The sequence below is a fragment of the Vanacampus margaritifer genome, chromosome 15 (genome assembly GCF_051991255.1).
Source record: "Vanacampus margaritifer isolate UIUO_Vmar chromosome 15, RoL_Vmar_1.0, whole genome shotgun sequence".
NCBI lineage: Eukaryota > Metazoa > Chordata > Actinopteri > Syngnathiformes > Syngnathidae > Vanacampus > Vanacampus margaritifer.
In genome coordinates, this window is record NC_135446.1 from 17,057,136 (window position 1) to 17,084,106 (window position 26,971).

General features: G+C 40.8%; 1 protein-coding gene across 1 annotated transcript in view; it reads right to left on the bottom strand.

The window, feature by feature from the left end:
• Positions 1-19,419, bottom strand: part of nrxn2b (neurexin 2b) — a 363,379-nt gene extending 343,960 nt beyond the window's left edge. The window contains exons 1-2 of the mRNA XM_077544145.1: positions 19,143-19,419; positions 19,018-19,071 (exon numbers count right to left, since the gene is read on the bottom strand). The gene's annotated coding sequence lies outside the window, so the exon portion shown is untranslated. The remainder of the gene's footprint in view (positions 1-19,017; positions 19,072-19,142) is intronic.
• Positions 19,420-26,971: the final 7,552 nt, after the last annotated feature.

The following is a 26,971-nucleotide window of genomic DNA, read 5'->3' on the forward strand; positions in this document are numbered from 1 at the left end:
ACCGCTACTGTGACCGCGACACGCCCACGCCGCCGCCAACCACCGCACTGCGCCTTGTCTCAGCTTATTCCTTTTGACAGCGGGGTATAAACACAGAGCCCAGGCTGGAGTCAATGGAAATGAATGGTGTGCAGCTCACACAGACTTGATCCGTCTGCAGAGTGCCCTGAAGCTGAACACACCCGTAACACTCGAACCATTTGGACAGGGGATACCTTGTAAAATGTGCTGCAGGGGGCACACAAACACAATTAGTTCATTTCTTAATAATGGAGTAATTCGTCCTATTTATGCATCGTGGGTGAGGGTGGTCAAAATTAACTCTTTGACTGCCAGACGTTTTCAGAAAAGGGATGCCGTGGGTGCCAGCCGATTTAAGCATTTTGACTGATCTTTCAAGGTCCACAGAAAATTATGTGTTTGGACTATGGAAACACACGTACTACCAAATGAAAGATTGGACTCTCATCTTTCATCAGAAAAAAAAGTTTGTTTCTACCTTATTCCGTTTTTCAGTAATCAACAATAGAAAATAGTTAGTTTCACCTCTGTTTTGAAACAAACGTCTTTTAACGTCTTTGGTACTCCATAGGATTTTACTAAACGTTATTTAACGTTTTTGGCAGTCAAAGAGATAGGGTATCGTCGTTGTTTTGACTTCCAATCCAGTCATTTATTCGTCTTGTGGTAAAACAGCTCGTTAGGGTCAATAAATATATAATGTGACTATAAATACACTACATAAATATATAATGTATGGCTGTCAGTCGATTAAAATATTTTGATCATAATTAATCGCATTATTTCCACAGTTACCTGGTGATTAGTCACAAATTATTATTCAAAATTTGTTCTATATGATTTCTCATACTCCTGTTAACATGAAATGGGACAAATATGTTTACCTAATACAAGTATTGTAATTTTATTAAAATTGATACAGTAATTTATAAAATGATTGGAAGTTAATAATACATACTGTACTAGAAAGTTAAAAGGTGTGTAAAACTGAATCGGATTTGTTTTGTTTGATTTGGGGGGGGGGGGGGGTCTGCCACTAGTTGGCATTAATGTTCCATGTTGAACATTGTTGATACGAGCAGTGCATTGCTCTTTACAAATTAAGAGCAAATTAATTGGAAAATGAAGGAACTTGTAGACTCCTGTCCATTTTGTTCATTGTAAATTACAACTAATCCCCGGTCTCTACAAATTTATATAAAATTAATGCTTTCGGATATTGTTATTTTTGCCATTTAAGGTCTTAATTTTCATAAAATCCATTTAATGACTTTCAATGTTTTTTTAATGACCTACAAAAACCCTGTTCTGGACTTGAGGATGCTACCCACCGGTGCAGGGGTTGCATTTGGAAATGCACTTCAAGCACGCACTGGTTCACTTTGTTTGCTCAAATTTGCCATTCAGATATTCAGATTGCACCAAAAATGTGCCAGTACCAGTGCAGATACTTTGGCGCCCAACTTGGAACACGGTGTATATATAAATGTTATAAATTGATTTGAAGTTAGACGAAGTACAAAAATGTAAAACACTGAGTCAGATTTGTTCCAAGATTTTTTTTTTTTTTTTTTTAAATCTGCCACTAGGTGGCATTAGGGTTTCATGTTGGATGTTGGTGACAGGAACAGTACATTTTTCTTTTCAAATTAATTGGAAAAATGAAGGAACTCTGCCCATTTTGTTACTTGTAAATTCCAACTAAACCTGAATCTCCACAAATATTGATAAAATTAATGCTTCTGGTCATAATTTTTAATGCTTCTTAATACCACATTTTTTGCAAAATCCATTTCATGACTTTTAATGCTTTTTTTTTAATGACCTACAAAAACCCTGTCCTGAACTGGAGGACGCAAACCGCCAGTGCTGCACTGTGCGCCTTGTTTTGTCACCGACGACTGATTGTTGTGCAGAATGGTCGCTAACCACACCACCTTATTGTTGACCACCCCCAAGAAAAACGCCCACCAATGTATAAATAGAGGGACGCCAAACCTCGCTATAGAGCTGATGAAGCCTTTTGGATTAAAAATGAAACTTCTTCCAGGAACAAGAAATTTGCCTTCATTCAACCTTTGTGGAGTTTACAAAACAATCATTCAGGCTGAAGTTAATGATGAAAATTCATCCATACAGTCAGAAGGTCCTTGGAGGTTGTAATGCTAAAGGGTAGTATGACTCCAACATTAAGGCACCTCTGGTTTCACTTACTTTTTCTTTCTTTTTTTTCCTCTGGTTTCACTTTCAATCACGTGTTTGTCCCAAAAATGTAAAAGTATGAGCTCCCTTGTTAGAGTCGGTTCTCACAATTACTTATTATTATTATTTTGTACTTAGCGAGGCTCAGTAAAGCACTCTCAATAGGCAATCGCATGTGTCAAGGTGTACTACTTGTTAATAAGATGAAACTAGATGAGAGGTTTTACTTCAGAATTCGGGAGGTTTTAAATGCTGTTCTGTTCCCGTCATTGGATCTCATTGAATTGCTGATGGCGCAAAGTGCGCGGCAATTTCGCCCCGTTACACCATTTCGACCGGCCCCAGTCGAGGCTGCAAATGCACCCTAAGTGGTGTTTTACTCCCAGGCAGAGACACCTGTGATTTCCTCACATTTCCAAATGGATTATTAAAGTCGCGCAAGACACGATGATTAAGGAAAAAGCAGCAAGTGACTGCCTGTTCTACATAATGTTGGCTTCACCCAAGGCTGAACCTGCTGCACTGTTGATGAACCTTTCATGCTCTCCAAACCCCATCATACCTAGTATTAAGACCTGAGGCACTTTCAATTGAAATCATATCTCATATCTGGCAAGTGCATGTGTCGCATAAGAGTGTGCAGTTCCCTTGAATGCACCCGTAGGGCACATCCAGAGAAAATGAAATTCATTTTCGAAAATATGTATTAGAATTCGGGATATGTTTACTTCTTGTTTAACACGTTGAATATTTAGCCACTGAAATAAGCCAGCGTTGAAATATTTTCTGTTTTCTTAACACAAATCCTTCCCTCAACAAAATCGCCAGAGTGTGGACACAGCCTTCCTCGGGGAAGGGCTTAATGAGGAACAAGCTCATTAAAGCACCACCCGAAAGGGATGTTGTGAATTGCCTCGGTGCCCTCTGGCATTCGATGCTCGACCCTTGGACGGAGGAAGCTGCAGCGGCATCGATTTCCTCCGCGCACTTCTCTCTGCGTCCACAATGCCCAGTGAAGAAACTGAGGATGTCGGCCTGAGAATATGCTACCACCACTTAAACAATGGAATAATGCAAAAAGTACAATTTAGACCAAAATGGAGTTGAGTCTCAACTTTTCAGCTCATCAGTACGACATACATTGGTCGTTCTTCGCAGAGGATCAAGAATATATGACTGTTTGTTTTCAAGATGTTGCTTAAAGAGTTATAGCACCGCACCATCGATTCTATTTAGCATTAGCATTTGGCTAGGGGACGGAAAGGCTAGGCTAAGTGGATGTTCATTCTCTTTGTTTTATGTTGCGGTTGACGGTAAACTTACATTCGGAGTGGCAATAAACACCTTGAATCTTCTTTTTGAAGTATTGTTAACTTGAAAATGGAATTTTGAATTATTCTAGTCTGCCTTAAAAAAAAATTTAAATAAAAAAAAATGAAAAATTATGTGGTGCATTAAAAAAAAAAATAGGGAGGGGGGGGGGGGCACTGACAAGGGGACCGCAGCACTGCTCTATACTGCGGTCTGCCCCAACCGATGGCACCACACCCCGACCCCCCCCCCCTCCCACACACACACACACACACACAGTTGTGTGGTGCATTAAAATTGGAGGGGAGTTGTAGGGCGAAGACGGTGTTTCCACCCTAGCCCCCCCCTCCCCTCCCAAGTGTGTTATGTGCCCTATATGTCTATAAAAGTGTATTGTGCAAAACTAGTGCAGTGAGTTAAGCGGAGCGACCAGCTCCCCCCACCCCCAACTTTTAAAAAGTTTTGATTGACACCCTCCGAGAGGTTTCAACTTAATGGCGTGCTTAATTACAATATTAAGTTGTAACCTGTCAACTGTATTGATAATCAGCCGTCAAGCGGCCATCAACTGCGGACAAATACATCAGTGTCTCCAATTTATGAGGATGCAGTCAAGCGGAAACTTTTGGGAGTAAAAATGAAAGTGGCTCAGGAGAAGCAAATAATCAGTTATGTGGCAGAATTTAAATGTAGCAAAAGGAGCAGGTGGGCCAAGGACATGTTTGGAGGGACTAAATAGTTCTACGGTCCGTGCACGGTGAGGTAGAAACGCTTTGATCACACATTGGGGAAAAACTGCTGCCTCACTGCCCCTACAGAGTGCAGGTTCCTTTTTTGAATCCATTTTACAAGGAGCATCATCATAGCACGCCTTTATTGGAGATGCTAAACTATGCTAGATTTCATTTGTCGCCGTATGCACGGAAGAAATAGTTGACTTTTCATTTCCCTGAGCATTCTCAGGCTTCCGTGCACATCCCGGCAGCGAAGCCCATCTGCGGTGATTACGCCGCTCCCGAAAGGTTGGAGCGCCGACTCCAGTCTGCCACTAAGTCAATTGCGTGTGGAGGTAATCTTGTCAAAGTGGTGCACCTGCGCGGGATTCCTTTTTACCTCTAGTCCGGAATAATGCATAGCAGTCCAATGCGCACGATATGGACTTAAATGGAGACATTTAAGTCCATAGCGCTCTACAAGCAGTCTCCAAAAAGAGAGAACTACAATAAAAATGGAAGCAAAAAAGGGCTTTGCAGCAGCGCCGAGAATAAATGAGGCTTATTTAAAACCACCATGTCGCCTCCCAGTGGTCTCCGGACTGACTGGAACATAATGAAGACAGTCCATCAGTCCGTCCTTTGCTTTATTTGACCATTTATTTACACGCTGCCCTCCGTGTGTGCGCACATGTTAAAGAGACAACTCGGAGCCTTGTGTTGTGTGTTTACGACCCTCGTGATAAATACACAAAAACAGGCTTTCTCTTACGTTGTTGCTCGAAAATAAGGCAAAAGAGAAAGAATGTTCGGAAATGGTGCAATGCAGGGAGGAGGCCGCGCTGGGCCTGGCGTCATCATTACAACACTTTTTGTGTTGAAAACAAAACACTTAAGGAGACACCAAAAGCACTCCAAACGTCTGTTTCTGATGTTCGCTGCCACGCTCGCGTATCTAAACTGACTTTGCTTTGCCAGCTCGGCACTCAGACGCACCAGCGACTGTTTGCACATGAAAGCCCCCCCTGCAGGAAAAAAAAAGGAGGGGGAAATGAAAGGCGGCGCAGGCATCAAACGCGGCTCACGGAAGTCGACTCTAAACGACGCGCGCCGGGGTTTTTATCTCGTCTGTCATTCGGGGCGCGTTACAACAAGCACAATTAGCGCTCGTTTCTGACAAATTCTGCATGAGGGAGCCCTGTGGTGACGCGCTAGCAAGGTGGTCGGCCGCATTCCGTCTGGTTAGAAATGATAGTTATAAGACATGATATCAATTTGTTAAAGAGTAAGAGTAGTAGTGGAGTAAAGATTTTTGATTGGCAAGTACGTTCAAATGTACTCGCAAATACGGTCAAACATACTCGCGATTATATTTTGAACGTACTTGTAGGCTAAATGCTAAAAACTTTCCCCTTAATGCCACAGGGTAAAATTAAATACGTTCGAACATACTCGCGAATGCGTATAAGCATTCTTGTAGGCTAAATGCTAAAAACATAGCAAATTTTAGATTTAGATTTTCCTTTTCGAGCCTGTTATCGATTAATAAAACCATGAATTTATTATTTTAATATCTCTTTTTTCTATATATTTACAAGAAAATTGTATCCTTTTTTATCTTACTGTTTTCTTGAAATTTGCTATTCACATTCATTTAAAAGTACTTTCTTACATTCATAAAAGTCCTGAAATATTGCACATTAACTAATTCACTCCCAGCCATTTTCACTGAAGCAATCCCCTTCGCTCACGGCTGTTTTACTGGATTTTGACTGATTTTGCAAGGCCCACAGAATATTGCGTTCTAAAAACATGAAACCTACCAAAAGAAAGATTAGAGTCTCTTCTTACATCAGGAAAAAAAAAAGTATATTTCTAACCATTTCTGTTGTGCAGCAATTAGCATTAGAATATAGCCAAGTGTCATCATTATTCACAAATCTGTTTTAAACTGTGGTGAAAACAGCTTGTTTGCAACATGGCCCTGGTTGATCTCTTATACTATGCTGCCAGCTGCTGGCCGTTTTTGTAATAACTACCATTGCTTCAACTGTGCAGTTCAGAGGCTTCTGTATGCTCTAGCACAGTGGTGTCAAAGTCCTGTCTTCAAGGACCTGAGTCCTGCATGTTTTAGAGGTTTCCCACATCCAACACAGCTGATTCCTATTTAAGCTCATCAGCAAGCGCTGCAGGAGCCTGACAATTATCCTGATCATTGAATCAGGACTCGGGCCCTCGAGGACCGGATCTTGACACATGTGGTCTGGCTTTTTTTTTTTTTTTTATAATTTAACAAATATATTTATTTATTTTTAAAAAACGTATAAATACGTTTTTGCGGACACTGGTAATATTTAAAATAGAAGGTATTTATACAATTTTGGGAGCAAATGAGCTAAGACAATTCAGAATCTGTTTAATGTATGTTTATAATTATTGAATTTGAATTATGAAAATATTTTCATCTCATCCATGTTTGTGTAACACTTAAGTGATTACAACATCTGTTACTTTCATTAAGAGTTAATAAACTAATCCATTTAACCAGTTCCTTTGCCAAATGGAATTTGGAATGTCATGTTTGTGGAGTTTTGATCATGTCCTTGATGTTTAAGAAGAATTGATGTTCAATAATTAATCAATATCGGATTTAAGTGAATAGAATCGAGAGAGAAAAAATCGAAATCGAATTGAACTAAACTCTTGTGAATCGAAATCGAATCGATTGAGGAAATTAGAATCGATGCCCAGCCCTAAAATTATCCCATAATGCCACGGGGTCAACTTTGCGAGTACATTCCAAAACATTTAATTACATTCGAAGGTACTCGAAAATATGACGTATTAAAATTGTAGTTCAAGCTAAAGACAATCATTGACGGCAACATTGTTGAAAATCAACTGCTTGTTCCTGTTGTTCAACAAAAAGAAAAACACACTTGAAGCCCCCCACCACCCCCCAGATACTTTTTAGCTGTTCTACTTCAACCGAGAAATCACTGAATAAAACAAATCAATCTGGCCGAGAGAGCTTCTGTATTTATCGCCGCGTGACAGAGACATATGTCAAGTGAGGGAAGAGTGCACAAAAAAGTCATTATCATACGTCACATTAAGCGTGCGAATCGTGGCGGTCTGGTGGGGAGATTTGCAGCCCGTTAAAAAAAAAAAAAAAAAAAAAAAAAAAAAAAAAAACACGATGGCGTCTTTAAATGTCAAAAGAAAGCCGCGCTCGCAAAGCCAAGTGGACTCGTGAATTGTTGTTTTCTTCGACAGGAGCTTTTTTGCGCGATGACAACGCAAGTGCTGAATTTGGGATCATTTAAAAACATCGCACCGCTGTTTCTTGTCAGCTCTCAGACGGTCGAACGAGGAGCGAGGTTCTTAAACCAGGATCCATGACGGCATGTGCAGAATCATTTGCAATAAATGATGTTGTATATCATTAAAAAGTGCATCTACATATGGGGACTGGCATGCTAATAAAACAAACAAATATGCTGACTCAGCAGAATGCTAAAGTTGAATGTCGGCGACTTTTTTAAATGCCGTTCGTCATTCACTCTTCACTTGTTGGTATTTCCAGAGGTGGGTTTTCATGTTCTGAGACTAAGCTGTATTTACTGCTGTGGACATTTATAATCATCCGGTGGTCTTGAGGAGAAAAAACAAAACAAAAAGGTGATACAAAAGGAATAGACAAGAAGAGTTGGAATACTATGGAAGGGTATTGCATTCACTGGAAAATAAAAAGTATTGTTTTTCTGACAAATTTTTGGGGGAGCTTTGTTTTTTTTGAGTATTTTTTCCTGCTTTATTGAATTAAAAAAAAAATTCTGTTTTAAAAAATATATATTTTCTCAGTTTTTCAGAATTTTTTTTCAGTTTTTTGGAGTAATTTTACCCTGTTTTATAAAATAATAATTTTTCTGTTTTTCTGAATATTTTTTTTAAAGGGGTTTTCCCTCAGAGATTAGAGAACAAACCACAATACAGTATACACATTAATTCCTTTAATGAGAGCAAGTCAGTAAACATGCGGGAAAGTGTCCGCTTCCGCTATTAGTGAGTCTGCAACAAGTCACTTGGAGTTCAGAGGTAAAAAAATAATAATAATTACTCAAAAAAACAGAACAGCGGCTCTGGGTTTTTTTGAATACTTTTTTCCAGTTTTTTTTAAAAAAAAAATTATTTATTTTTTAAAATAATTTCCCCCCGTTTTCCTGAAAAAAAAATTTCAGCCTGTTTTTTTGACAGAAAAAAATATTTAGTAAAACAGAAAAATATATTTACTAACACAGAAAAAAAAATTCCGAAAACTAGCTCTCGAAAAAAAATTGTCAGAAAAAAAAGAGATTTTTTTTTCCAAGTGGATGCAATACGCTTCCGTGGAATACATCTGCAAAGAGTTTGTTGTGGCATTTGGATATTTGGCAGATCGGGGCAGGGTGAGGGTGCTTGCCAGTCGCATCAGCCACTTTGAAGTGTCGCGCCGCATGTGGCGATGTCGAATCTTGCGAGTCTTGATGAGCCGGGAAGCAATTCGCACCCCCTGCTGCTGCACGTCGGCTGTGAAAGTCTCAGCAAGTGGCTCTTGCGTGCGTGCGTGTGTGCGCGTGTGTGGTCCTTGTCGTGAAGAGGGTTGGGAAGTGTGTCGCCGTTGTGTGTCAGTGGGTCAAACCGTCAACGTAATTGGAGTGACAGCTCCCACAGCGGCACGTTGGAGTCAAATGTTTCTTTTGTTTTTGGTTTTCACCGCAACGTTTGCTCCACTTCTCTCGACCAATCAGAGCCGTGGGGTTTCCAGCTCTGCCTTTTTGATACCATGGCTGGTTTATATTACAGTACAAACGAGCTATTTTTGCTCTTTTTCACACACCTTGTTGGAGGTACCGAACCCTACCAGTTTCCAATGCGCATTTACGGAACATATAGATTTTTTCAAATTCAAGACATGACATAGGGTTTACTGGTAGCTTTTTCATAGAATCTGGCTCTCTTTGCCTTGAATTCAGAAAGCGCTGTGTTCTTGTATTCACCATCTCCATGCAGCTTACGGAAGTGTTGCTCTAGTTTTGCTCAATAGCTGATTGTGCCGCATTGGAAAAGCTCAACTTAGCATTGCAAATCGAAATCACACGGCGAACCATCACAACAGTCACAAGTCGACTACTAAGCGCACCAAAATCCCAGCAGCCGATTATTTAACCTCCAGCAATCCCCTGAGACAGATTCACCAAACCCAGGTTAACTCATTCACTGCCATTGATGGCTATAAATGTAAAAAAAATATTTGAACTATTTCTATTAGTTTAACATTTTTTCTCCACTTTTTTTAACAAGAGAATGAAAACCTAGAATTTTTTTTATTGTACATTTAGAACAGATATAAAATTTGTGATTAATCATGAGTTAACTAGTGAAGTCATGCAATTAACTAAGTTTTTTTTTTTTTATCACATCAGGCGATTAATTTGTTTTAATTGTAATTAATCGCATGACTTCAATTGTTAACTCACGATTATCATAAATGTTATATCTGTTCTAAATGTAAAATAAAATAAAAAAATGTGTAGAGTATGAAAACCTAGACTTTTTTGATTGTACATTTAGAACCAATATAAAATTTGTGACTAATTGTTGAGTTAACTATTGAAGTCATGCGATTAATTACAATTAAAAATTTGAATCGCTTGACTAGATGATTGTTAAAAATTTGGGGCATCAGGCGATTACAATTTTTAATCGTAATTAATCGCATGTATTCAATAGTTAACTCAACAATTAGTCGCAAATTTTATATCGGTTCTAAATGTACAATAAAAAAAAAAAGTCTAGGTTTTCATACTCTTGTTGACAAAAGTAGAAAAAAAAAAGTTAAACTAATAGAAATAGCTTAAAAGATTTTTTGGACGTTTATAACCGTCAATGGCAGTAAACGAGTTAAGAACAACTGCCTTGGATACATCTGCAGAAAAGAAGCAAAATCAATATCCTTGAGTGACCCTCCATTTTATCTTATTCTATGCAATATTGAACAAAAAATCCAATCAGGAATTTGTCCAGCAGATTCTTTCCAAAATCAAAATATTTTTTTTAGATTGACTACAAGAGGTGGAACGTTAAAGTTATACGTATTCACTTTCAGTCCTTTGTCATCAGCATGAATCATGACCCACTTTGGGATGAGGGTTCGTGTTTTCCTAGAAAGCGAGGGGGGAAACGCCAACATACGTTAAAGGAGACGAAAAGCGGAACTACGATATTTGCTCATTCATCTTCATTTTTTGCGACTGTGTTAGCTCATTAGCATGTTCCACGCGCGCGGAAGTGCGTATATGTGTGTGTGCGCTCATTCCTGACAGTCACCTATCTGTGGCAGATTTTCCACTTAACATGATAGAAAACGCCTTTGGCCATGAATAACACATTCATTCTCAACCTCAGGCGGAGTATTACATGATCATTTTCCTGTGCTGGAATATGATGATAATAAAAAAAAAAGTAAAAAAAAAAGAAGGTAAAATTACCCTTCGGGAAGTTGAGATGTGGTATGAATTTAAGGACTCTGAAGAGATAGAGAAAAGGAGGGAAAAAAAAAAAAAAGCTGCAGCAGTCAGTTGTGATTTGTGTTCCCTCCAGAATTGTGAGGGCCGGGAGAGAAGTGAGAAGAGCTTATTTGTGTGTGTGTGTGTGTGTGTGTGTGTGTGTCTGTGTGTGTGCGTGTGTCATATGCACATCAGGCTAATGGAGAGTTGATTGCCCGGCAGTGCGCAGGCGTCAATGCAGCTCTGCAGTTTAAGAGCTCTAAAACCAAGACCAAGTCCTCTAACCTGCCTCTACACGAACCAAGCGAGACGCTCTGGTGGGCGTGGCCTCTCCGTCCACGGCTCGCTTTTTTTTTCCTGGTTCCGTCACACTCACACAGCATCATTTAGGCTTAGAATGGCGCTAACAAAGCGGATGTTAAGAAGAGACTTTGAGAAGACGCGCTCTCCCCCCTTTGGTGAACCTCACGCGCGTTGCCTGGCGACAAGGTTGCCAGGGAGCAAAGTTTGGAAGAAAAGTCACAGCACGATAGCGCAAATCCTACCTTTTCTTAACAGTCAAGAACACATTGTTGAGTATCGAATGGGGAGTATTTTAGTGGACAAAGAAACTAAATGAAATCTTCATTTTTAGTACATCGTGCTAGTTGTAGCAAAGCAGGCCCAAAACAAAACCAATGATCACTTTGAAGTTCTTTCTATGGAGTCCTATTGTTTCCGAGTTTGGATCCAATCCTCTACAATTCCACCCTTTGGATTTTATTTTATCATCACTACATGCTTTTTTTTTTGCCTCCGAGACCGCAGGTCAGAAAAAAAATATCAGCACCGCAGGTTTGCAGCCTGGACTAATGCATTCAGCGAGTTACATTCAAAGCATTTTCCAATTCAAAGAGGGAATAGGCCGCGAAATTTCCTTCCACATGCCTCAAAGCCGATGACCCGCTGCCTCGCTCCATTACGAACGGCGGCGCGCTCGAGATCAAGCGCGGACTTAACAAGTCCAAAAAAAAGGCGGCGCGGAGAACGCAAAGGCTTCCGCCGAGGCTAATAGGCCGCTCGTCAAGTTGCGCATACGCTAGCGTGCTATTAAATGAGGGAAGCAACATGGATGAACGTGTTTGCGAAAAAGGTTAGAAAAGGATGCTGCTTTGAGGAACTGAAAGAAATATGCATGACTGTACATGAACTGAATATATATATATATATTAACTTTTTTTAAGACCATTTTGAGCGCCCATTCCAAACATCCGCCCGTAGCGGCGAGAAGAGTTTGTTGCATACAGAGAGGTTGTTTTGCTAATGCCAGACGCTCCCCCAGGAGGCCTCGCAATTCAAACTGATGTTCCTCTTGTCTCAAATCTGCATTTTTCATCTGCTGTAGGCCCCGCCGGATGATCCATCGCCACCTCCCTGCCTCCCCCCATCCGTCCCTCGCTCCTCCACTCCAACAGTATTTATTTCTCCTCCCTAGGCCAGACAGATGGGAGTGTTGGGGAATAAAAGCGTCAGTATTTACTATATTATTTACTAGCCGTGGTGTTTGCCCCTTTAGCAGGACAAAAAAAAAAAAAAAAAACCTTCCTCCACCTTGTCCTCATCTTACCTGTGCCGTTTAGGATTTATGTTCAACAGCGATCCTGTTCGAGACGTTTATGAGATCGATCAAACGTGTGTGAGTGCTGCAATGCATCACGCCAGTCATAAAAGTGCATCGAATGCTTGGTTTTCTACTGATACTAATCATTCCATTGTGTCCTCAAATATAAATATCTCTCTCTCTCACACACACACATACATACATACATACATACATACATATATATATATATATATATATACACACATACATACATACACATATACATACATACATACATATATACACACACACACACACACGGGCTGTTAGAAGAAATTGATTCGGCAATATATCGCGATATTACAGCGCGCAATTCTCAAATCAATTCGATATGTGGCCGAATCGATTTTTAAACATCTTTTTTTTTTTTTATGGGAATAGTCAACAAAACATCTTACTTAGGGTTAGGATTCACACATTAAGCATGGAAGAATGTTATATTAATGGAATATTTAGCCTTAATATTTGATTTCAGTGTTGTTCAAACACGAAACAGACTGCGACCAGAATTTTCAGATCAATAAATACATTTTCATACAAATCTTACAGTGTACATGTATGTACAAGTTTACTGATTAGTATTTTTTTAATTAGATTTTTTATTTTTTTTTTTAAATGGCAATAATCAATTTATAGATTCGTATCGGGATTAATCGGTATCGAATCGTGACCTATAAATCATGATACGAATTGTAAAGTACTAGGCAATGCACACCCCTAATATATATATACACATATACACACACACACACACACACACACACACACACACACTTAATATATATGACAAAATGTCATACTTGTTCGTCACCTCAAGATGAGGTCAACTGTATTTTTTGTGTGTTGGTTGTGTATAATTATAAGCAGATTAAGGGGGATGGGGTAGGGGGGTGGGGCGGGGGTGTGCGGGGGGCTTCCCGAGGATTCTTTGATGGGATTAAGAGCTCATTTATTCCATTAATCTGTAACCACACTGTTCAGGTTCAAAGATGCTAGTCAGGAGCGGAAACTATTTCATTCAAATTATTTGTGTGATTTTTTTGGAGAGTGATCCTCTTCTCTACTGTAACCTATCCTGATTTTGGTGTGGAATTTTATCATTTTGAGTCCCTCCTGTTTGTCAATATGAATTCTGCAATTATATACATTTGCCGTCCACGTCGTCCTATTCCGCACACCCTCCAATACCGGCGCCAGTCTTCTTGGTGAGACAGTGAAACGAATGCAATCATATAAATTGGTGCAGTCGGGAGTTCAGCGCCGGTGTGATCTCTCGCACATTATAACGGCGGGGAAATATCGCCAGCAAGCGGCGACGTTCTTAATTTGCTCTGATTGAGACCTATTACGGCGAAATGAAGTGGAGTTAGCAGCCCAGCGCGTGTGCACTGCAACCATGGCAACCACCAGCCTGCGTAAATAAAATAAAAAAAAGACCTCACCTGAGTGGATGTTTGTGGACGGCAGAATAATTTACAGTGGCAGAGCCATTTTTCAGTATACACAGATTGTAATGCGGCGGCTGGAAGAAGGGAAGGGAAGGAGTCCGTCGCCAAGCCCGGGTCGTTTAAGGGTGGCCAATCATCCAATTATCTGGATAAAACAGGTGGCACCTCATTGGGAAAGCTCATTAAAATGGCATTCAATCACGGCTCTTTGCTGCCACTGCAAATGAAAGCACATTTGCCGCTTGCTCTGTTGAGATTCTTCAAATAGAGTCCACCTTGGTGGAGGAGAGGCTTTTCCCTGACACGAAATAATTAGATGGTAGCATCTCATCCAGTCGCCATTCGCTTGCTCTCCCCTCCCGCAGAATCCTTGGTGGGCCGCATAAATGGACCGAGTCCAGGCTTTGTCAACAGAGCACAACATCCCATCTGTTCTGCCGCCATCTTTTAATGTGCGTCTTTTCTTCAAGCTTACAAAACGGCACTGTCCACATTGTGGTCGTTTATGGTGTGTGAAAGTTCAGATGGATTTTATGGACAAAAAGGTAGTAGCTGAAACAAAGGCTGGGTTTTTTTTTTGTTGTTTTTTTTTTTACTACTGAGAATGATGGATAAAAACAAAGGTCAAATTGTTGCTTTATCTTGTCAGGCACGATAAGTCATGATAGCCGCCTGGTGCAGTGCAACACTTATTTAGCTGCTACGGCCCTCGCCGCAAAAAAAAAAGGATTGATGGCGCTGCGCACCAACCTGGTCTACTCAATGAAAAAACGGAAATTGTCTGTTTCGGGGCCCTCAAACATTTGAATAACAATCAATGGCATATCGAAAACGTCATCATCGAGGCGTGGTTGACTTCTTGTGGGAGGTTCACAACGGTCTTACTCACGCAAAAGGCAGGAAGCGGGCAGCCCTTTTCGTTTGCCAGAATGTCGAGTAATTCCCCGAGACAGCAGCGAGCCGACGCCGTCGTGGCCCGTCACAAACACTCTGCGCTGAGGCCGTCGCAACCCAAAGTAGATTCTCGCCAAAAAAGAAACGAGGGTGGAGGAGGAGGGCAGATGTGATTCAAATGTAAATGAATTGTATTTGTTCTTTATTTTTTTTAAGGGTCATGCATATATATATATATATATATATATATATATATATATATATATATATATATATATATATATATATATATATATATATATATATATATATATATATTATTTATTTTTTACATGTCATCATCATTGCTCTCTTTTTTTTTGTGTGTGTGTGGGGTGAGTAAGTGTATGTGCGTGCGTGCGTGCGAGTGTGTGTGTATTCATTAGTTCACCTAAAACCTATTAAAAAAATCCCAGACCGTTCACCAAAACCGAACACTTCCAGCCAGAGTCATGAGGTCGTCAGGAGACCCGAGGAAGGACCAAAGAAAAGATTTCTAAACGTGGCATTCTGGTTAGTATTGCATTTGAGAAATTTGAATTAAGCAGCAAAATACATGTTTTTTTTCCCCCAATCTCAGCGGGCGGCCATTTTGCAACTTGCTGACGGCTCAGAATGACATCACAGTTGGAGGTAACAACCGATCACGGCTCAGCTTCAGAAAATGTGAGCAGTGATTGGTCGCTGCCTGAGCCCTGACAACTGTGACAAAATGGCCGCCACCTGAAATGAGAAAATAGGTGGGTTTTGCTGCTTAATTCAAATTCACTAATTCAATATTGATCAGTTTGCCGTGTTTAGACTAGTGGGGCTGCATAGAACATAACATACTACTGTAAAAAAAAAAATAAAAAATGCTCACAATTTCCTGAGCTGAGCATCTCACACTTCCTGATTTTTTATTTTTTTATTTTTTTACTCAAAGCACCTGTGTCTTAAATCACACTGTAATTAATACAAATGTAATTCCCCCAAAAATAAATAAATAAAAAATTGTGCCCACCATGGCCACTGGGAGGCAGTATAATACAGTCATGCTGACACCAAAAATATCCACAAAGGACATCAGTCAAGAGGATAAAGAATCAACTTGGGTGTGTATTACGATATTATCTGTCTACATGCGTTACTCCATTATTGAAATATTCGTTGTTCTAAAATCAAATATTGATGCTAACATTAGCATTACCAATGCCGCGAGCCTCAAGACACCACTGTATATCTTTTGTGACGCCAGTCCTGGAACTTTTCTGACACCGTTTGTATCACTCTGCCTGCACTGAAGAGAAAATAGATGACATCTTGGGAGCGATGCATTAAAGGCTGTCATTGTTATACATTTTCTCCTCACGGTTAACTTCTCTCTAGCCTGCCTCCCCATTTGAAATTCCATCAGCTTGTGGCATCAAAAAGCAGAAACAGTTTTAGGATGGGATGGCAGGTTGGAACCAAGCGGAGAAAAATAGATCAATACTTAATTTTCTAGCCAGGAGATATGTTCAGGTGCTAATCGGGAGCGACTGAAAAAGATGACATGTGGAATAGCAAGCAGCTGTCAGCAGTAGCAGTAGTTTTTCATATATCAGATGATCCATCACTCTAGAGATGTAAGGATTTGCTTTAAAAATAATAATAATAATAAATGTTAACGCTTATCCCGTTGAGAATTTTTCAACAAGACACACTGTAATGTCCACCTTCCGCACTGATGCAAACAAGAGAATAAGAAGGTGCACGGAAAGGTTATTCAAGGACTGCTCCGTCAGGACGGCCAGCTAATCAAGCTGTCCTGGCGCCACTCGGGGGGGGGGGGGGGGACGGGGGGGTCATGCGTGCATTGGGCTCGCACGCACGGCCAGAACGTAGCAGACAAGACACCCCCCTGATTCTTACAGTCAAGTTAAACCTCCACTCAGACACACAAGTGCATATGCGGCTCCTCCAGAGTGGGAATTAATTAATACTGACATCACAGCCAGTGCTGTGTGTGTGCGTGTGGGTGTGGGTGCGTGGAGCGCGGAGCATGAGTGGTCATTAAATATTATGCAAAGCTTATACCCACACAGTGAAGCCAATCTCCCTCTCAATGTCACCTAGAAAATCTTAAGAAGCCCTCAATTATCTTATTCGCCGGAGCTTATGGGCGCTAATGAAGGAAGCATGCAGAGGAAATTAGCTTTGTCGCAGGAAATGAGAAAATGGGCGCAGATTCATGGGAGAGCGGTCAAAGAGCGGCGTCAACATTATTTGTCTTTCTCCGTCAAAGTTCACATAATCGTTTGTAAAATAAGATTTCGTGGATCTCGAGTGTAGGTGATGTCGGGTCGCCATGGCAACGACAGGGGCGCTATTGTCCTGGCGTCAAAGTAGTTGCGAGTGACTCGTATCGCCGCGGACGGCCTTGAATGGATTTAAGTTTCCGAATCATCCTTTTCCTCCTGCAGGCAGCCGCGGTCTTGAACAAAGTGACGTGATGGTTATAATTGGCTGCCCTCTGCCACGAATCAGATCACACAACCGACGCTAGGGAGTACTCCGGCCATTACCCATAATCCCCTGCTCCGCAAATCAGGGACGAGAGACGCACAAAAAAGCGGTTGCAAGTTGATATTTGAGTCAATGAAGATGTTCCGCCAAGCGCAAAAAAGGTTGAAAGATGAACATTAAGCGTCAAATATTGTTCTCCGCTTTACCGAGCGCGCTTGTGTCCATCATGCCGATGGGATCTTTGGACCTGTGAGCAATTGACTTGAGATTGCACAGACCAGTCAGACAATCCATCGACCCTTCATTCCGCAGCAGGGGTCACGCTTGACGTGGTCTTTTATTACCTCAAATTAGGCCTGCCTGCGCGTGTGTCCCACAGAGGAGCGCATCCATTTCTTTGTCCATTTGTTGCTCTCGTCTCGTTAATTGACTTATTTGGCCTTGAAGCGGGTTGTTTGGGCAGAGAGTGTTGCCTCTGGCAGGGGCACAAATAACTTCTTATGCACATTAGTTACAAATCACCAATGCGGGGTGAGGTCAGAGAACAGGATAGAAATCAGCAGGCCAATAAATGTGGAGTGTACATTTGAATGTAGCTCCATTTGCTAATCTTTTTTTGCAGTCCTAAAAAAGGACATTATGAAAGTGTGCAGTGATAAATTGTCACAGAAAACACATTTCCAGCTTCAACAAAATAGCAGTGCTAACAATAATGAGCTAGCATTAGCACTGTAACCAAGCAAACGCGGGTTGTAGCGAGGTTGGTAGCACAACTTATAATGTGGTGTTACCATAACACTAAATGTTACAAATCACCGATGCGAGGTGAGGTCAAAGAACAGGAAGTAAATCAGCAGTCCAATAAATTGGGAATCTACTGTGCTAAAACTGCTAGTAAGATTTGAACGTAGCCTCTCTTTGCTAATCCCATTTTGTCAATCTCAACATTCATAATACTTTATGAAAGTTATGAAATAAAACACATTTCCAGCTTCAAGAAAATAGCAGCACTAGCAAAGATAAGCTAGCATTAGCACTGTAAACAAGCCAACGTTAGTCACTGTTGCTAGTTTGGTAGACTTAATGTCTGGTGTTACTATAGCACTAAATGTTTCAAATCACCAATGCGGGGTGCCAGGAAATAAATCAGCAGTCCAATAGTTACACGACAGTGTTTTAACTGCTAGCATCATTCGGCAAACATGGACATTATGCTGCATTGGAGGATGGAAGTCGGATACAGTATATCCCGGTTGTTTTTTTACAGTTCCGACCTGAAAGCGTTCGAGGCTAAAGTAAACAACGAAAATGGCAGATGGTGATAAATTGTTTTATATCTTGGTCCTCAAAACTCATTTTGACCCCCAGCAAATTTGCCTTCTCGTAATTTTGCTTAATTTGTTAATTTTTTTATCTTATTTCATAAGCATTTCATACAGTTCAGTAGTTCACCGTATAATTTCATGCAGCGAGATAGCGGCATACTGTCACGTACATTGTGATACGTGGAGTTATGTCGAATATAATCACGATTATTATGAAAGTGTGTAATGGTAAACTGTCACAGAATACGCATGTGCAGCTTAAACAAATTAGCAGTGTAAATAAGCCAATGTTAGCCACGGTTGCTAATTAGCATGATTTATTTGTAATGTGTGTAGTTTTTGGGAACATACAGTCAATGAAAAATCCAAGAGAGGTAACAAACATACCTGTCAAGCCGAAATGTTGCCAATTCCATGTTGCTTCTGATTCCTTTCCTCTGCCTGCAACAGTTCACTATCAATATTTGTCTGACAAAATGACAAAAACTTAAAACACAATACATGGTACTCACCAGAGGTGCTTATTATTCACAGGAAAAATGCATCCGCTTCTGCAAAGTGTCGGTTAATCTGAGCTTGCTAGTTGCTGCAGCCCAGGAAGTGCAAAATTAAATAATGTCTAGTCACTCTTGAAGATTCTGCCTTGAAAATAAATGTTTTTCGTGAATGCCCCCATTCAAAGGAGGGGAACTTTATATATGAACTTGCTTTGTTTGTTTTCTGTGCCTTTGCTTTGCCCACACAATCAATTTCACCTGGTGCTAGCAAGCCCCGCCCATTTCCTGTTGTGCCTGTTGCTCTGCTCACCTGCATCCAGGGCAGATGCCCAGTGGGCCTGCGTCTTTTATTATTATTATTTATTTTTTATTTTTATTTTTTTTCCTCCATTTTATCCCAAGAGACTGGCTCACAATTTAGAGAGAGCAGCTTATTCATTCATTTACCATTGAAACAGCAAACGGAACCAATCAACATCATTTCTCCTTGATAACCTGTCAATAACTGTGGACACATAGGATTTATAGCTCCATTAATGGGCCTTTAAATCAATTTATTGATAGACGGACATGAAGTGGAGCTGTGAGGCAGTGTGGGGTCGACTCAAAAATAGATTTCAAGCGCCCCGCAGCTCATTTGCAACGATAGAGTGACATTGACGATCATGATGACAAAACACAGTAACAAGCCCGAAAGCTGCAATTTGTCATGGGGCTGCACTCGTTCTCCCATTGCAAATTTGAATGTGATCAGCTAATTAAATGGTCATCATTATCAGTAAATGCCTCCACTCATCCGGCCATTTCATTAGGTACACAAGTGACAACGTGAAAGAGGTATTAGTCTAAAATTATGGTGTTGTTTAAAAAAAATAAAAATGTAAGAGTGTGGATCTGAACTGTACTGTTTGGCCCCAATGTTGATCCAATGAATTGACATAGAAGTGGAAGGTGTGCGTGCTCGGGGGCTGATGCCAGCTGACAGAAGCACGGAGGTCAACGTCGGACAGAAAGAGCTCCTCTCCTCTGCTTATCTCGCTTTTTCCTCTGATAGCAAATCATAGTTCAACTCAAGCGAAAGGAGGGAAGAAGCCTGAAAGCTGTCTTCATTCGGTACACACTCTCTCCACTGACTTGGGGGAGGCGGAGCAAAAGGGGGGGGGGGGGGGGGGGGGGGGAGTGTGCTGGCCTTTGGAAAGGCAAACTTGTAATCTGATAATTAACAATCTGCTAAATTTCTCAAAAGGAAAACAGTCATGAGAAATGTCTGCCTCGTGCCTGTGAGTCGGATGACCTTTTGCCGAGGCAGCGATGGCAGGCGAGGCGACTCACTTAGAAGCATTTAATTAGCTCCGCTCACGGCTGTGTGTGCTGCCAACGAGCAGCGGTGGGAGATGCGGCGGGAGATAGCGGCGGGAGGAGGGGGGCAGTCGCTGAAAAGTCTACATTCGATCACTCAAACTCCCTGCAAATGTTGGATTATTGGAAATTGACAAACACACAGTGTTTATCACATTGTCAACAAATTGTAATGATTATTAGCTTAGCAATATATATACATTCATAAACAGAAGCAAAAATCTCTTTCATCGACTCCCATATCACTCACCAGACTAGGCTCCGCCTTTTAAAGCCGCACAGGTTCAAAGTCACAGATACTACAGTGAAGAATAATGGATTAAAAAATATTTGACAGCCCAGTTTTAACAACAGGAAGTTATTTTAGAGTATGAGAAAGGAAAGAGCGTATGTATGTCTAAGCTTTACAATAAATATACAAAACAAGAAAATAAATCCATAACGTATAATTTGCTACTTCATGAATTTCCTATTATTGCAAGAGGTTCTTGGCTGACTGTTTAAATTGGACGGGCTCTATATTTTTTATTTGTACTTAAACTATACCATGCTCATATAACTTGAGGCGCCAGGAGAAAAAAATAATAATAAAAAAATAACTTGAGGCGCCATGTCTCAACAATCCATACGAGACCAAAAGAATTGACCGAACAATCAGCCGTGTCAATAAAGCATCATTAAATTAGCACATGTTCCCCTCGTGACAAGCTGGGAATGATATGTCGGCACTGGGAGGGTTAATGGCGGCATTTGTATGCAAATATGTGTTTAAGTGTGTCTGCCCTTGTGGGAAGGTTTAATGAAGGAAGCAAGCTCAGGCAGTAGGTGACATTCAGTGACTGCGTAACCTCGGCGGATCGTTTCCGTGACGCCATTTGTGAATGTTAATTGCTTTTCAGCCTCCTCGCTCTCCAACCTTGCCCAAGTCGCAGCAAACATGGCAATCTTGTAGCCGATGCACCCAAATGTTGCGCGGCTGGTGATTTAAAGGGATTTAAAAAAAAAAAAAGGTAAACGTAATCAAGCGGTGTTAGTAAAAAAGGACAGAATGACGTCTCGTCTTCCCATTTCCGCGTTTCCGAGGCCGGCGAGGGAAGAGCACTGGCAGATTAGCATATCCAATTGAACAGAAAGCTAATCCGTCCAAATATAATTTAGCACGAGGGGATCCGGCATGAAAGGCGACAACCTTCTGCGCGTGAATTTGGATGAGGTGAGATGAATGAAGGAATGTCTGCGATAGACATCTCTTCCATTTTGGGCAGCCGCTTTGAATTGAGCTAATCCGACAAAAGTGTGCAAATGAAAACCTTGTTGCTTATGAAAAATCTTTTAATAATAATCTTTTTAAAAAAAACACAGATATAGACCTTTTTGATTCGGCTGTGGAAGGAAATTTGCCCAAATCAAGGAGATTAGCGCCCAGAGATATGGATTATGTTTGACTTTCATGCTCAGTCGCTCTCTTTTCCTCCACATCACGATGTTAAGAACTCACAGTTTCACACGGGAGATGCAGATAAGAGGCACATGGCGCTCAGTCAAATCCACCTGGAATCTAAATTCAGCTTGCAACCGCTTTGTGTTTCTCAGGCCTATTAAAAAAGGATTCACATTTCCAAATGAAACGCTTCAAGATGGCGTAAACATCATCAGGCGTTACGACTGATTATGCCGTCTGCATGTTTTGTCGGGAATCCAGCGATAGGATCTCCCGGCTCGTGATTGGCCGGAAGGTGGCGATAAAGCATTTATGATTGTTGTGAATGTGTGTTAATGCAAGAGGCCATTTAGCGCCGGAATGATGTTTAATGGCCTTTGCTAAGTGGACAACATTGCTTCGTCGGCTTCATCGCTATCAGCTGTAACAGCTAACACCCTCTGTGCTTTTATTAGGCTTTGCAGGCACTCTCTCGGCTATAGCCAAGCAAAAGCCATATAAATGCTAACAAAAGACCATTGATTTTGCTTTTCTCTGCGTGTGTGTGCGTGTGTGATACATCAATCTCATTAACATGGTGCGTGCGGGGCAAACGCTCCTATCCAAATGGCCTCCTGTGCAAAATAACGCAGTGCAGTGAGCGCCGGTGTCCATGATATGCAATCATTCGAGCCTATTACGGCACTAAAGCAAGACCCTCGTAAACAAAGCGAGGGGAGATGGGAAGAACGCGCTTTACAACGTTAGAAACAAACGATGCCACCAGTTGAGATCAAGAAACCTATTAAAAGAAGTTTATTTTAGGAAGACTACTATTCGGTGTCGTTAGCCTAACAGCATAATTGCCTATATATGTAATTTTTTTTACAAGGGAAAAAAATCAAAAAAATCAGGCATTGCTGATTACCCTGACCTGGAATTACGAAGACACTTAAAAAACAAAACAAAAAAAAACCACACACACACACACACTTTTCAGCTAGCATATTAGCATTTTTATATCGCTAGTCTGACAGTAAGTTAAAATTTACTCGGGCAATTGTGCTATAGGTTAACAATATCCTATTCATTATAAGTTAGGTACAGAAGTGCGGTACTGCCAACGTGGAGTAAACATTCTTGATTGGCGAGTTCTTTGAACATACTCGCAAATATATTTGAACATACTTTTGTAGAGTAAATGCTACCAACAAAGCATATTTTCCCATAATGCCACGGGGTGTGAGTGAATTGCATTATGGGAATGCTGAACCTAAATCATGCACAACAGACATATTAATCATAAAGAGTTTATGATGTTTTCTGGCGTCTTCCTGCTAAATTAACCAGACACGGCAGGACAGGATTCAAGCATAAGTCTCTCTTTAATTTTACTCTCTCCGAACGAGGCTCGCTCAGTTACACCTCTCTCTCTCTCTCTCTCTCTCTCTCTCTCTCTCTCGCTCTTGCGCTCATGACATGCGCAGTACACAAAAACACTTCCGCATGTAAACTAAAATACAAAAACAAAAGTAATAATTCACAAGACAAATATAAGTCAATAACAAGTACATAAAAATACAAATTGGCAAACAACGTGTTACATAAGCAATGCGTTTTACTTAATTTTCAAACATATTTGGTATAATATGGGCTAAAGGCTTAAAAAGAGTGTTGTTTTTTCACTGGCACATGTGCAAATAATACCCCATGGCATTACGGGGAAAATATGCTACGTTTGTTAGCCTACAAGCACGTTGCACGTATTTGCGAGTACGTTTGAACATACTCACTAGTCAAAAATGTTTACTCCACATTTGCAGATCTGTAATCTGCAACGCATGTCTTTGTTGCTATGGCGACCAAACCAGTTACTCAGTTAATATGTCCATCCATCCAAAAAGACCTTCTTTTAAAAAAAATTGAAAATAAATAAAAACAGACTGAGCGAGCGATTGCTCGCATACCTTCTAATTCCATCCAGCTATCCGTCCTCATTAGGCAATGTTATCACAGTTGTTCCTCTGCCACGTGCACCCGTGATCAATTTCTCTATCACTCATCCAGGACCGGATCAATCTTACCCTACTTTTTTGTGTGTTACAACATCTAATTGGTCACATTGCCTGCCAATTGTTCATGAAAGGAACAAATCCCGTGGAGTCAGTTTGCAAGCTATGCCGCTAGCCATAGGCAGCTTCGGCGCACAAAGCGTACTTCACCGTAACTCTTCTTTTTGGCAGAAAAGCAAACGTGGGGAGAAGGATTTTCTGGTTTCCTCAGATGAAAATATATATTTATTAATTTTTTTAGCTCTATGGTACGGAAGCGTATTGCATTCACTTGGAAAAAAAAAACCTCCTGTTTTTCTGACAAATTTTTTGGGGTTGCTTTGTTTTTTTGAGTATTATTTTTCTTTCTTTCTGTTTTTCTGAATATTTTTTTCAGTTTTACAGATTTTTTTTTCTGTCAAAAAAATATTCAGAAAAACAGGCTGAAAAAAAATTATTCAGAAAAACAGGTAAAAAAATATTTGTAAAAAAAAACAGAAAAAAAATATTTAAAAAAAAACAGAAAAAAAAATATTTTAAAAAACAGGGGAAATTTTTTTCAAAAAAACAACGCTCCCCAAAAAAAATTGTCAGAAAAACAGGCCTTTTTTTTTTTCAAGTGAATGCAATACGCTTCCGTACTATAGTACTTTGCACAAAGAGCTATCTTGTTTCACTTATTTCCAATATTACCTTTAGCTTTTTCTTTTTCTTTTTTATGATTTGGAATTTAAACCACTGCTCCCCCCTCCCATCTATTGTAGTAGTGTGGACAGGCAGACTTTCAGTGCAGTGACCCAATGTTTTCACTCAGTGTGTTTAGCTCCGTGATAAGGTCAATAGAACTATGAAAGCTTTGGAAACAAAGTACACCTGAATGTTGACTCCTAAAACTAGAAGCATATTATGTATTGAAACTACCAGACAAAAGTCTCTGGTTCAAATGCTTCCCGCGTGGATTTAAAATACTGCGTGAAACCATGTCGCTAGGCTATTTCGGAGCGCTAATTGGTTTAATCAAGCCTATTTGACTGCAACTTTCCCCCGTTTAGTGCTACGTGGTGACATGTATAAAAAGCTGTACTACAGTCTATGCTTTGCAGGGTGTTGTCTTTCGCAACATGATTGTCTGAAGGCGTTAATTAGAATAATAGTATGTGCATTTCATGACCATTTTATCACACCTGTCAACGCTGCGCTACCGAAGTGTATCGCAAGTGACCGCAAACCTTTTGTACCCTTTCAGCCGACACAGATTCTCAGCTGTCACAGTTTGTCATGAGGAATGTGTGGGAAGAAGACAAGGGAGGTATTATTTATGAATAGTCGGGCTCCCCAAAGCTCTGTAAAACATCTTGTTGAGCTCCCCGAGGTGGGCGCTTCGCTTCAAAGCAATTAAAAGCAAGGCTGCGAGCAGAGGGGGGAGGCTAGTGAAAGAGACACAAGACCTGGGGTCGAGTCTTGCTTTATTAAAGGCCCAGGAAAGCCTGAGGATAAGCTAACACATCTCAGGAGGCTTTAAGAGTAAATGTCCATACTGCCGAATTGCAAAGAGGCGATCACTCAGGTGGACTCTTTGTCAAATACCAGTGTTTTCTGTATTCTATATTCAGGGTGGCGGCCATTTTGCCACTTGCTCTAGAGTGTCGACTGAAGATGACGTCAATGCTGCTTTAGGGAACGACCGATCGCAGCTCACCGGTATTCTGAAGCTACGCTGTGATTGGTCATTAAAAGAGACCTGAGCAACAATGATGTCATCTTCAGTCGACAGCAAGTGGCAAAATGGCCGCCCTCTTAGATGGATAAAAAAACGGCCGGATTTTGCTGCTTAGCTGATATTCCACTAACGAAGCAATATTAAACAGAATACCATATTTTGACTAGTGGGGGCTGCAGAAAACTGCAGAGGCCCCAGAATTGAACCCTGTGGAACACCATACTACGCACATTTGTCAGACCACTGTTTTTTTTGGGGGGGGGGGGGCTTAACATAGTATGAAGTGTTTACAACAATCGACTACTGAGCGCACCAAATTCCCAGCGTGATCACCTGCAGCCAATGAGAGTCAGACCTCCACCGAACCCTTGGGGTTGGATCGAACCCAGGACCACTGCCCTGCAACCACATCATCACCAAATACAAAGGAACCGGCAACATATACCTGGATCTACTGTTCCTCCATCATTACCATCATTTTTCTGCACTCCACAGTTTTAGTCATTTTCTTGATAAGCGGGCATGAAGCAAGGTTATGCTTACATAAAGCAGCAATTGCTGTTGGGTATAAAGGCAGCTTAAGAGGCCTTCATAAAGGTAGGTTTTACATGCCTTTCAGACGTTTTCCCATAAAAACCTGATAGAGGTTGGTGAGTAATCCTGGCTTATGAGCTTGTAAAAACCCCAATGTCCTCCTCTGACCACAACGATATATATAGATCAATGGGGTGCGTTTCACACCCGCTTTTCGTCTAGCCCTTGTGAGGCGAAGATCCGTCTCCCATTTTTCACCTTTTCCTGCCACTCATCGTGTGTGATTATGTTTGATCGGAGAAAAGGACCTTTTGGATCACTTCTGAGTGTGCCCGCCTTCAAATTGAGCCATTATGAGGCGTCTATTAGTTCCACTGCTCCAACTCTTCTATTGGCTTTGTGATTTTTTTTTTTTTTGTATGTGAATACAGAACATGTTGTCCCAACATGTCCCAAATCCCTAATGTGCATAGTCGGCAATGTAGCTTTGTGCAAAGACCTCACAGGTCTTGCGAAGAATGCCTTTTGTCGAGTTTAAAATTGAACAAGGCATGAAGGTCATGCTGGAAACAGAATTTTGCTCATTCAAAAAAAAAAAAAAATGCTGTCATTTTATAGAAAGCACTCCAGAAAAAAAGGGGAAAAAAAAAAAAAAGAAAGCACGTATGATATGTGCAGCATGTTTGCGTGTATATGTTTGTTGTGATTTGACTGAGCACTTACTGGTCCCCTTGCAGTGGCTGTCACAGCTCAACATTGC